The following is a 13,527-nucleotide window of genomic DNA, read 5'->3' on the forward strand; positions in this document are numbered from 1 at the left end:
GATGTTAAATATTATAAGAATAAATGTTTTTTTTCTTCTTTCTATTCTTTGTATCAATCTTGACAGTTCCCCTCATCACCTTCCCCTTATTTATTGGTATAATAAATACGTATTATTTTTTAAAATCTTTTGACGTTCGGAGATTTTATTGTTCTCATATTCATGTCAACTATTTGGTAACTGATATATTCTACATTTAATATCCAATAACTGTTTACTACTACTAACTCATACAAGTTTCGGAACAATACTCTATTTTTTATTATTCCAGTGTTGTCCCAAAATTCTTGTGAGTTAATTACAAGTAAAATATTACGAATAAACTACTATATTACTAGTAAAATACAAAAATATACTTGGGTATTATTGCTGAACCACATCTTCAAAAGTATATTTGATTAACTGTCAAGAAAAAAGTTAACAATATACATTTATTTATTTATTTATACATCTAACATTTTACTGTATTTTTTTTAATTCGTTTTTATTTTCAGCATCTGAAAGACACACCAACCTTGGTGATGGCCAGTCTTGATATTTCCAAATGGTGATGCACTCATCACCCGCAGATTTTAATAAAGATTAGACTGGAACAAACAAATAAATAACCATAAACATATGCAAAGGACACCAGAAAGAGCATCTAAATAGTTTTTTAAAATAAAGTCGAGAGCGGAGCTCGGAGAAGGGATGAGGATTACCTCTCGCATTCTCAGGTGTTAGACGGATTGGAGGAATGCGCCTATAAAAACGACGCCCACACATGCACAGGTGGGAGCTTGGGAACTCGTTCACACACACACACACACACACACACGCACTCAGCTCACTTCCACACTGTGTACCTTCATGTGTCTGTGTTCTCTTTTTTATCCTCTCTCCTTCGTCACGGGCCTAAATCCAGGGTCGTCCTGCCTTGACTCCTATCTGTTTGTTGACAGTCCTTGTAGACAAACATACGTTTCACGTAGTAACTCTAGGCTTTCTATCACTTCTACTTCGTGAATATCTGGAATGGTAATTAGTAAACTTATTAAGTACTATCTATATGTCATTAATTGTACATAAATATATTTTTATTTATAAACATTAAAAATTAAATTAATTACAAAATTGAAAAATAAATAAATTTAAATCATAAAAAGATTAATTATTGAATTAGCAGAAATTTTTAGAAATCAAATTAAGTTTTGATACAAGATTGTATTTTTTAAAGTAACCTCTTTAAAAAACTGTTTTTAGACAATGGATATACAATGTGATTATTTCAAGATCATGTTCAACCGTCAGATGATACCATGAATAAAGGAAAAATCTGACGGTTGAACATGATCTTGAAAAAATCACATTGTATATCCATTGCCTAAAAACAGTTTCTTAAAGAGGTTACTTTAAAAAATACAATCTTGTATCAAAACTTAATTTGATTTCTAAAAATTTCTGCTAATTCAATAATTAATCTTTTTATGATTTAAATTTTTTTTTTTTTCAATTTTGTAATTAATTTAATTTTTAATGTTTATAAATAATTTAAATAATGTTTATAATAAAGTTTATGAGGCTGGGTGGATCCTAAGAGGCCTCCAGAACCCACAGGGTTGACTCACTGCTACAGTGCAACAGAAAATATGTCATCTGTCACAGCCGGATTCGAACCTGGGTTCTTCTTGGAATGTTAGTAGTATAGTGTATGATACTAAATATATAATAAATAAACTATTTATCTTATCTAATAAATAAACTATTTATCGATGTGTGTTTATGTGTGTGGTTTTTATTTATTTTAATGTAAATAATATCATGGAAGAAAGATACTAACATCAGCACATCTGGTCATTATTGTACACACTTTTATGTTAATTTGTTCTAATTAAAACAATAAATAAAATAACGAACATAAAATTGTCTAAAATACTAAATGGAAATGAATAAACCTTTTTCACAATATATTATCTCTTGATTTCTTATCTTTAGAGAATTTATTTCTTTACAAGCCACACGTTTTAATTTAAATAATATTCATATTTTATGAGCCAGATTAAGATATTTCATGTAACTTGTAAAGTACTTTTGGTGGGAAATTATTATTTTTGAAAAAGATTTTCAAAAATTTTGGATTTTTTTTACCTTTTATAAATATTATATTTGCTATTAAAACTTACATTAGGTTCTAGATAACTTATAATTCGGTTTGCTAATTGATTGAAATAATTTTGTAATAGGGATTAACAATAAGTTTAGCACTAAATACATTGATACTCTCAGTTGATTAGAGAATTAATCTGTGAGGTCATGACTTCGGAATATCTAGTACAAAATGTTGCTATGTCAATCAGTGGTATTCAATTTCAATTCATCAATGACACGACAAGATTTACGATGACTCATTAAGGGTAATAATAAACCGAATTTATAATTACTCAGGATAAATCATAGGAACCGGCCTCAAGTTGCTAATAGAACCTTTTATCTTTTCTTCCTTTCATCAATTAAACCAATTAACACAGCTAAGAGATTTAGAAAATATCTTTTTTAAGCTAAAAAAAAACTTGAAATAGCTATAAAGAGAAAAAAATCTAATACCTACTGACTGAATTTTCAACTTCATTTCCGATCCAACTATCCCTACCACCATTTAGGAATTTCTCCTTTTCCTTAGGCCAAGGTACTTAGTACGTTTTTTGACGTACCTAATTTCAATAATCTATTAGCGAAAATTATAGTCCATTTAACAATAACAGTTCCTAATGTATGCAAATATCGATCGTTTAAGAGGACAACGGCGTTTAAAAGAAAAAAAAATCTTGCGCAGTCCTGACTTTTGATGAGCATCTCCTGATGAATGCTAAACTTAACTGGCGTTGTAATTATCCTATTTCTCTGTGTCAGTTAATTGATAAGCAAAGTGGAGTTTGGTCGTCATTTCTCTGCACAACGTGTCAGCACTGTGAGATGTCTTTAGAATCAACACAGAAACTGCATTGTTTGCAGAATATCGAAGTGGACATCTTCCACAATCAATGGTACAAATAAACAATATCGGGTAAAGGGAAATCAATAAAATAAATCTTAAAAAATGCTAAGCCGCAGGGGACATATCGCTGCTTAAATTTCATCCAAAATATATGCTACGATTTATAAATGAAAAAATTGTTTTTTAACCGTCTACCATTAAAACCTAGAAAAAAATATGATTTTAAAGCTTAAAATACATGTAGCTTTCACTACAATCAATACTTTTCTGAAACATTAAACTCATTATCACAAGTTGCACCAACAAAGCAATCTCGACAATTTCTTCTCCAGTGCTCAACTCTAAACTCTTCAATTTCCAATTGAAAAAGGTATTATGAATGAAGGGTTCTCATAGAAAATTAAATCTTAAAACGATTTTACATTGGTGGTTTTTCTTTTTTTGCCACAAAAACAGAAACAATTGTTTACCGTATTTCGGAGTATGGGAGCAAACGGTGTTGAATATCGAACTAACGTAATGGACAAGATCTTTTGAGAATTCAATTTCCCATAAGAATCCATATCATAAGTTGAATATCCACGCTTGGCTGAGGATAATCAAATTCTTCTCATAACGAACACTGGGAAAATTACCGATATATATCATTTCAAAATTAGATTTTCTATGAGATTTAGGACCATACGGTCGTAATAATATCACATTAATGTTTGAGTAATTGAATGTCATACGAACCCTATCGATCACGAAAGTCTCCGGCTAACATCAAGTTACCATCTCCCGAGTTCTAGAATCAATGACACGATCGACATCAATCAAAAGAAACAGAGGTTGATCGAAATGACGAACGAGTAAGGAGAGAAACCAAATATAAGGACTCAGGATCTGCTCAATATGCTAGCTGGTAGAAGTTTGTGGGGTTTATTCAGGGCGTTTAAGCAAGAAATATTAAACGACAAACCATTTTAAACCTTATGGTTATACTTACAAATAATGATATCGCCTGTAATAATACATTGCTAAAAGTAGACAGAGATTTATGCAAGGAGATAGCCGATCCTAACCAACCCCAGTTTTCACTTTACGGCAGAGCAAGGCAAAATATTTATGAACCTCTTCTACGACTGGCTCGTTTCATTGCTGCGTTGATGGATTGTCACAAGCATTGGTTCGAATGAACATGGCGAATGATCATTACTCGCAAACGTAGTAGATAGAAGAAAGCAAGAGGCTGTGTGCCAAGGATAAGAAAAGAAAACTGTCAACGAGCTGTTCAATGGAACTGCAGTCCGTATAAGCACATCGATAAAACGGAAGTCTCTGTGTGTCGCTGTAGTCCAGTCAATAAAGGATTTTCCAAAAGAAAAGTCATCCAAGTGTTTTTCTCATCGGTTCTGGATGTTTTTTCCGGATAGAATCGGATTTCTCAGCCACATCAAAAAATTAAGAAGAAAAAAATGTTTTATAACTATAGTTTATAATTAGAAAACTAAGATTTTTTTTAAGGTATATATTTATGAACAAGTTTCCTACAATATGTTTATAATTACCTCTAATCATAGTCTAACCTGCAACGCCACTAGATCGCGTTATGGAATCAGTCCAGACGTCGATTTCACGAAGTACAAGTACGATTATAACCCAACTATTTAACAAATCTGAGATTCGCCTAGGTCAAACCTGACAGTTAAAAGAGAGTCTTTGTGTTTTTCACAAAGAACCGGAAAAGGCTTTCTTAAAAGCGTTCTAACGGCATTTCAGTTAGTCACAAATGAAATTTAATATATATATTTTGTAGAAAATTTATTATTTTTAGGTTCCATATTGAAAATTAATCTTCGAAAAATGCCTAGTTCTATTCTTTGTCATGAAGTGAAAAAACTAAAAAAAGTTCTTTTCTTTTGTGAAGGTGACTCCGGACGGATGGTAGTTTGGATTTACCACTCCAAAACAATATATAGAATTCTTAATAAAAATCTATGATTTAATTTTTGAAAACACTCGTGAACTTGACGCCTAGACTATTTTTATAGCGCGCTCTCATTTTGTTGTAAAATATTGTCTTCCTCAGTTTCATATAGAACGTAAAACTTAAAGAAATGCTTAATTTTTTAATTTGTAATTGATAAAGTGAAAAAAGCTCTAAAATTTCATTATTTTATTTATTTAGATTTTTTTTTTCTATTTCCGTTGTGAAACCGACAAACCAGATATTTGGATTTAGTATCCCCAAAAAATATATAAAACCATACGAATTATTTGTATAAAATGTGTTTATATTGGGGCTAGTAACTACGAAGAAACTAAATCCGTTAGCACGGAATAAAAATGTTTGGTGGGATTACGGGATTACGGTCAAACAATTATTTACTGACTTTATAATTATATCCAATGTATTTATTTTTATCTCCTTTAATTATTATTATTATTTATAGTAGGAAGATAGTCCGGGTGGCGGTCAATAAAGGTATCAAAATAGTAAAAGAAAACTATTTATTGTTATCCAACATTTGTTGAGCTTCGTCGGGGCTAAATGAAAAAACAAGATACAAATATTTTAAAATTAACAAAACGTTCAAATAAAAACAATTTTTATGGTTAAAAAGTATATAAAAAAATAATTAGCCAGGTGTGATAAAAGTTCTAAATACAGATCTAGACTAATAAATAGTATGAGACTACTCATTAAAATTAGTTATAAATATGGCAAAGATGGAGATGTAAGAGGTAACTTTTATAACACCTGGTTAATTCTTTTATACATACTTTATAAACATAATTATTGTTTTGAAATGTTTTGTCAATTCCAAAACGTTTGTATCTTATTTTTTCATTTAGCCCTGACGAAGCCCTACAAAGTGGGTCGAAACGTTGGTTAACCATAAATTACCTTTTACACTTACCTCTTTACCATATTTATATAATAATAAATAGTTTTCTTTTACTATTTTGATACCTTTATTGACCGCCAACCGGACTTTCTTCCTACAATCTACTTCATACGATCAACTATCTTCTTCCAATAATTTTAGGATTCATATTTATTATTAGTATTACTGGTATAGATCACTTATATATGTTTTAATTATAACGTTGCGCTGTTATGATCAATTTTAATGTTTAACTGAATGCAGCTGCAACGAATTTAAATGCATCTACACGCCTAGTAGCAAACCTGTTTAATTAAAAAAATGTTGAAAAGTAAGTTATTAACCTAGAATGACTAGGCTTGTCTTTGGACAGAAACATGAATACCTCCCCACCCAAGAAATAAATAAAATGACAATTTCTTTCTATGATTCAGGATTTGCGCTGATATTCTATATTATTCATTGATAAGAGAAGATGGTCAGAGGGTGCGGTCAGCAAAAAAAAATTATTAAACAAAAAAATATTCATTTATGCCGACGTTTCGACCTGAGTTTCAGGTCTTCATCAGGCCTATAGAATAAAATAGATAAAAACCATCATTTAGAGAAACATAAAATTGAAAAGAAATAGTAAACAAACAAATTTAGAATTTTACAAAATATTGTTCGATTGTGTAAATATTGTATATATTATTTTATCATTATGTTATTTTATTTATTTATTTTTCATACAAATAGTTTGATTATGTTCATCTTGTCTATTCTTTTGTTTGTATATATTTTAAGAGAGTTTTTGTTATTATTTTTTTTTTCCTCTTTTTTTATTTTATTTATTTTTTAAAATTTATTTTAGTATGTATGAGATTATTCATCACTATTACCTATTGCCCACAACTGTGTGGCAGATATGTAATATCTATCAATAAATAAATCTATCACAAAATATTAAATTGAATAATAAATAGTAAAAAAATTTATAATTGATAATTGAATAATAAAAAATAATTGATAAATAATCATGGAATTAGACGGTAGCAGATCACTCGGTAGCACCTCATTACATTATTTATCATTAAATTAGTGCAGATTCTTCATAATATTAATAACTATATCATTGAATTATTCATATATAAAATTTAACATTTATAAATATATATAAAATGGTTAAGAGAGGGCTAAAGAGGAACACCTGCAGTAGTGGGTGTGTCGGTCCACCACCACCCATGGTTTACGAGTCCACCCTTTGTCGGTAAGTCTTTTATTTCGGTCGATCCCGGGCCATTCTCCGGTTAGTCGTTTGGTTTTACGGCCTCGGTTGCTACGGCTTGTTATCAAAACACTCCATGCGATCCTTAGTCTACGGCTCTCCACTATAGGGCTCCAGGAGTGTAATTAAACTCTGATGAGAATGGGGAGCAAGTGTAGCACACTTAATGGGAGTCTAGGTTGATTTTTGAAGAAGGGATTTATAGCTGAAGACAAAAATCAAACGGATATACATATTCCAGAAGTCTACACGATCCTTAAATAACAATACGTCCTTAGAACCAATTGGAAATAAGTCAGGAATGGATTAAAATTATTTTAATGAAACAATAGTCATGAAAATCTATTTAAATTTGCTATTTAACTACTAGCTATTATTAGTACCAAAATTTTCAAAAGTCAACCAAACCAATCCAAAAATGAAACCCATAATTAGAGACCGGATTTTGGTATGATGGCATATTTTATTCCCTAGCTCCGGATTCTGCAAAAAACACGACAGAAATTTGAGCGTTTTATATATTTTAGACGAAATTCCAAGATTTTTATTTTTTATTTAATGCTTTTAAGAAATTTCATTTAATACTTGTACTACATATTCCCCCACTTTGACTATTGCTCTGTGGTTTACGGGGGTGTTTCTGGGGATCTCGAAGCAAAATTAAAACGGTTAAATAATTGCTTTGTACGATTCATCTTTGGGGTCCCAGGGACGCCTCTGTCACCCGATTTAATGAAGAGTTGAAGTGGCTTTACTCCTCCTTCCGTCGTAAATATTTCCTTGCTTCCTTTGTCTATCAAGCCTATCCCGCCGTCCATCGTACATATCAGATATCCTTCAATTTAAGTCCTCAGTGCATTCCCGCAATACACGGCCTACAGACTTACATGTAACTGCCCATCTAACCGCAGCCTTTGGTAGATCTTTCCTCATCCGTTCCTCTTCCCTATAGAATTCTATTCCCTCCTTTATTCGTAGTTCTAATACCCTTCCAATCTTCAAATTCCGTATCTTCGACAACCTTTTGTTCACCCAATTCCGGAAGAATACAATTGAAAGTTTAAAAAAAGCTTTATATATTTTCTGTATTTTATGTCTTAGATTTCCGATTATAATTGTAAATTTGTACACTAGCAAATATTATATCTTTTCATTTGTTATTTTTCAGTTTAATTGTATTTGATTTTTTTTTCTTTTTAGTTACTATCAGAAGTCATCTTATGTTTTATGATATGACAAGTGGTTTTATTTTATTTGTTTTATCATTATTTTATTTATTATGTTAATTATTTTTGTTTATTTGTATCTTTTTAAATTCATTGTATTATTTTATTTTATGACATCTTGTAATTCCATTTTGTAATTTACTCTAAGGCTCTAAAGCCTAATTTTGACACCTGTAAATTATTGTAAAGGGATCAATCCCAGAATAAATAAAGATTATTATTATCACATTTCCCATGTGAAATATGCATGCCAATTTATTTTATTTTATTTTATTTTTATTATCTTTTCTCTTTTAATGTATAGTTTAGAATTACCAAACATGTCGGTAAGACAAGGTATAAATTAACATATGAAGAGTCAACAAAAATGAACATAATTTTCTGCTGAGTAATTATTACAGAAAAATTTAATATATGGGTGGATAAAATGGTTTTCAAGGATTACAACTATACATTCATATTGGTTAGAAGACGATTAATACAATCTCGGAGAAGATTTCTTTATGATAAACATGATGGGCTCATTATAGTGCGATTTTATATTGCTCTTCTACTGGCCTTGGGCACAGTGATTCTTATTGCCATGTATTTTAGAGCAATATTTTTACATCTTCATTTTCATATTCATAACTCTGGGGAAAAACGTTTTCAGTGAATTCAGACCTGTGTTAAAAGATTGCGAAAATTAATTAAATTTATTTAATTTTTATTTTTATTGAGTTTGAAGAGGCTGTATGATATCTCAAAATAGGTCCTAGAAAAAAAAATATTGTGGCCGAGAAAACTTGAACGAGTTAGAATTAAGATGTGAAAAACGTAAATACTGAAAGTGGATACTATATTGATGTGAAACGCTGTACAAGGATGGATATATATTATAAATGTGAAATATTAAAAATAGGTATATACAACTGTAGATGTGAAATACAAGAGGTATTTAACAGTTACCAAAAACACAAGGAAACATTGATCCATGTTGTCACTGGAATCTGCTTATTTTCTCCACCAAATATTAATTAGTGCACATCATACCAAGGGCGTACTCAGGATCAAAACTAAGGAAGGGGTAGCCATAGTCAATCAGGGGGGGGGGGGAGCCATAATCAGGTTGTTACATTTCAGCATGGAAAAGGCGAATGAATCCAAAATATTAAGAAAATTATGTATAATTTGGTAGTGCTTCATTAGCTTTTTTTTTTTAATTTATTTATTAATATTTACAACTGTACATAAAATACAGGAAATAAATTTAAGGAAATCATAACAGTATGGTACAAGCATGTAAAGAAACTACCCATTGGTAGCACTCTAAAAACATTTTTACAATATAAGGTCTCGAGGCCATCTTCTTTTCAGACTCCTCGGAGGATTGTCCGAAATAAAAGAGGAAGCAAGATTAGAAACTAAAAGTTTTCAAAGTTCAAATGGGTTTGAGTGGTTAGGGAGTTTGTAATGGAAGGATTGATATATGGTTCGGGCAAGATCGACTACAAATGGAACATTAAGGTCTTTGTGGATGATTTTATTTGTGACAAAGTAGGGAGCATTTAGGATTTTACGAAGGATTTTGGGTTGTAAGGATTGGATACCAGAGGAATTTGAAGGTTTAGTGGAGCCCCAAAGCTGAATACCGTATGTCCAGATAGGTCTTATAATTGTCATGTAAATCAGGGTTTTGTAATGAATTGGGAGTTTGGACCGTTTGTCTAGTAAGTGCTGTAATAGTCGAAATCGACGTGCAGTTTCCTGTCTTTTCAGTCTTGTGTAAGGATTCATTAGCTATTAAAATGACTATTAGCTTGAAAAAAAAAATTCTTTATTAAAGGAATAAATTTTTGTCCCTTCTAGGGAGGGGGGAGCTGCCCCCTATGGGTACGTCCATGCATCCTACTTTCAGTGGCTGTTACAAAATATTAGACTTATAAATAGATACATTCACCGTTTTGGTTAGCCAATATAATCAATCATTCAATAAAATAAATGACTGTGAGCTAAACGTGTGAACAGGAGCCAGTAAGCATATTCCAATCCACAGCTCTTGACTCCTGAGCGATCAGAATAAGCTATCCATTACCCTGAGCCCGGACCGTGAGGAATCGGACCACCCGTGAGCTAATCACAGTAAATGGACTCGGCTCATTGCAGCCTCCTAACACTCTCTTGCTACCATCATCTTTTCGGGAGTCTAATAGCTACCCTCATCAAGAGAGATGTGAGGAAATATTTGGTTGAAATTATTCATACAAGATCGTCCTGTCATTGTTACCAAACACTGTGTGAATTGCACCGTGACTTAAAAAACCCGCCAGTAACTTTTCTCATTGTTTGTTTTCTTATTTGACAGATCCTTTCTTGTCCGTTCCTCCTCCTTTTGGAATTCCTTACATATTTCTATCCGCAATGACTCTTCCTTCAAACATTTCTTTACTACCTTAAATCTCATTCTTTTGATGAAATGTAAAATTCATGCATAACCAATCTGATCATTAGAAGAAATGAAACTACTTTATAAACCACCAATACCTATTCATAGAATTTTTTACCTACGAAAATACCTATGTTCATTTTTTTTTTCTTTGTGGACCTGCTCCCAGATTCATAGGCATAAGCAGAGGGGAGCCGTGGCTAGATATTTGGGATCCAAGACAAAAATAAAGAAAATAATGAACTTATTTAATAGATGATTTCTTCTGGAAACATGTTACAATTAGAAAGGTAACATTGTTGAGTTGACGTCTCCACGAATAAAAACAAACCTTTAAAGGGATAAGATGGATATACATCGATTCTTCGGTAAAAAAGTTAAGATTCAATGAGTGCAATTATTCAATAATATACTTATCTCTAAAAATAATGTGGGTACAAATAAAAAAGATCCCACTCTTCCGATTATAACTTACAGTTTACCACTTTAATAATCTCAGAATGTTTGTTGAAAATAAATTAAAGAAGGTAACCATCGCAAAAGAGGTGGTTAATATTTTTGCAAGCAATCCCAGAAGGCTGATGCTCTCATAGCAAACCTCTTCATCACATTTTATATTTTTGTATTTATGTACAATAATTAAATTTATGCTGAATTTTTAATAATTTATTTATAGCTACTAAAAATTAAAAAAGTAATGAATTCATTTTATGAAGTAGCAATAAAATGGCGGGAATATTTCTTGAAATGTCGAATTATATATATTTCTTTTACCTATATATGTTTATATGTGGACAAATAAGTGGGCAACCCTCAATGACAACTCTCAGGGAACTGAAGGCCGTTCATAGCCAAGTGAGTTTAAGCACCAACTTTGACTATCTCGTTACCGCAGCGGCGTTGGTCCACTTTTATTTTTGCGGCGGTCCCACAAAATGAAAACAACATGGTCATTGGAACCACGGTTAGAATAGGGTGATGACCTGTAGATAACCCCCTCAGAAATGACCAGGAAGGGGATCATAAAAACAAATCTAATGGACTCCTCACTGTATTTTCAATAAATTATGATGTCATCAACTGAAGTATTAAATTACATAACCCCTTTATTTTTATTTGGTAAATCTTTTGTAAATCTGTTCCGTATTAATTCAAGAAGATTGTGTAAATATTTCGAATAAATATTTAAAATGATAAAATGATACTACGGTTTCTGTAATCTGGACTTATAGGTCTTTCTTGATATTATTGAAAATTCTAAGAGTGCGCACTAAGCACATCATCATAAGGGCGTCAAGCCGGTCTAGTCACTTCTAGCACAGTTGTTCCAAACTCATAGAAGTATGTGGACCAGTAAGCCAGGAATTGAATCATCGTGGACCACTTGGAGCAAAGGAAAGGTGCCCTCAGTGCATTCAGAGGCATTTTGGCATTTTCAACCAATACTAAAAAAAAAAAAATCTGGAAAGGTAAAGAATAAAACAATTTTAATAATAATTTCTCACAAAATACATGCTGCTGGACTCTTTTGCGGCCATCCATTGGTCTGCGGACCACCGATTGGCAACCACTGATCCAGCAAGTCAAGCAAGACTGATTGGACGCGGCTAAACGTCCTTGGTGTGTGTGCGCTCTAAATGCGAAATATGTGTATGACGATCTCATTTTTATTACTGTATACATGGTAACCATCGTAGTTTTTGTGTGTTTTTATTATATGGCAATTCTTACGATGTATTACTCGAAGGTTTTTCAATCAAGAAAATGAGTCAAGAGAAAATATGAGAGTTAGGATAATTGGAAATAAAATATAAACAAAAGAAGGTATGGATAGAGCAAGATATGTGTCAGCTTCTAGCTGCAATAAGAAAAAACACTTTCATATCTATAAAAACATTTTTACACCAAGAGATGTAATAACCAGATTTCCTCATTAAAGGACAAAGAGATTTAACTCATGCCTTCTTGACCTGTCCAGGTCAAGATATTCGAGATGTTTCAAGTTTTGAGAAGTAACATTGCAAGGCGCCACTAATTTTTATAGCAGATATTTCAGATATAAATGTCTTAATTTTGGTCTTGGTTATTTCATTCTAAATAAGTATTCTATTAAAAAAATTCCTATATTTTTTTTAATAATTAACATCCAAATGGCTTGCTATGTAAATATTTATTTGATTCTCTTAATAAACAATTGACCAAAAGATTGACATCGTACAGAACAGTGGTTCACAACTGGTGGTCCACGGGAACCTTGGCAGAGGAAGAGGCGAGCAGGGTTCAGCAGCACATATTTTATGAGAAAATATAATTAAAACAGCTTTATTGTTTTCTTAAATGATTATTCAGTGTTAGCTGAAAAGTTTTAATTGGTAAATGCATTATTAAAGTGTCTCAGAATGCACTTAACCTAATTTCTAAACATTTTCCAGGGGGACTACCTTTGTCGAAGTAAGAAGTGGGACTTGGCCAATCTCTGGCTTGCCGCAAGCCTCTATGAGTTGGAAACCAAGCGTGCAGAACTACATAAGATCAATAGAAAATTAAGCACAAAACGTAAATAAATCTTCGAATTATCTCTCACCACCTATGTGTTAATATACACGAGGAGTAAAATAAACTATGTCCTCCACAAACCCACAATATAAGATTCAGCTATACAGGAGCTACAAGCACCCTACCAGCATAACTAACTGACTCATCTTCAACTATGATGTAAATCAAGTATTTAATATTATTAAATCATTTTTAGGAATTTAACATTT

The 13,527-nt window shown here is 31.8% G+C and overlaps 1 long non-coding RNA gene across 1 annotated transcript; it reads right to left on the reverse strand.

Moving 5' to 3' along the window:
* Window positions 1-472: 472 nt before the first annotated feature.
* Window positions 473-12,350, reverse strand: LOC106685303 (uncharacterized). The gene is made up of 3 exons (XR_001343827.3): window positions 12,268-12,350; window positions 846-1,009; window positions 473-587 (listed from the first exon to the last, which is right to left on the reverse strand). It is a non-coding gene; the product is annotated as an uncharacterized lncRNA (long non-coding RNA).
* Window positions 12,351-13,527: the final 1,177 nt, after the last annotated feature.

This window comes from Halyomorpha halys, unplaced genomic scaffold (assembly GCF_000696795.3).
Source record: "Halyomorpha halys isolate HHAL.00 unplaced genomic scaffold, Hhal_1.1 Scaffold678.1, whole genome shotgun sequence".
Taxonomy (NCBI): domain Eukaryota; kingdom Metazoa; phylum Arthropoda; class Insecta; order Hemiptera; family Pentatomidae; genus Halyomorpha; species Halyomorpha halys.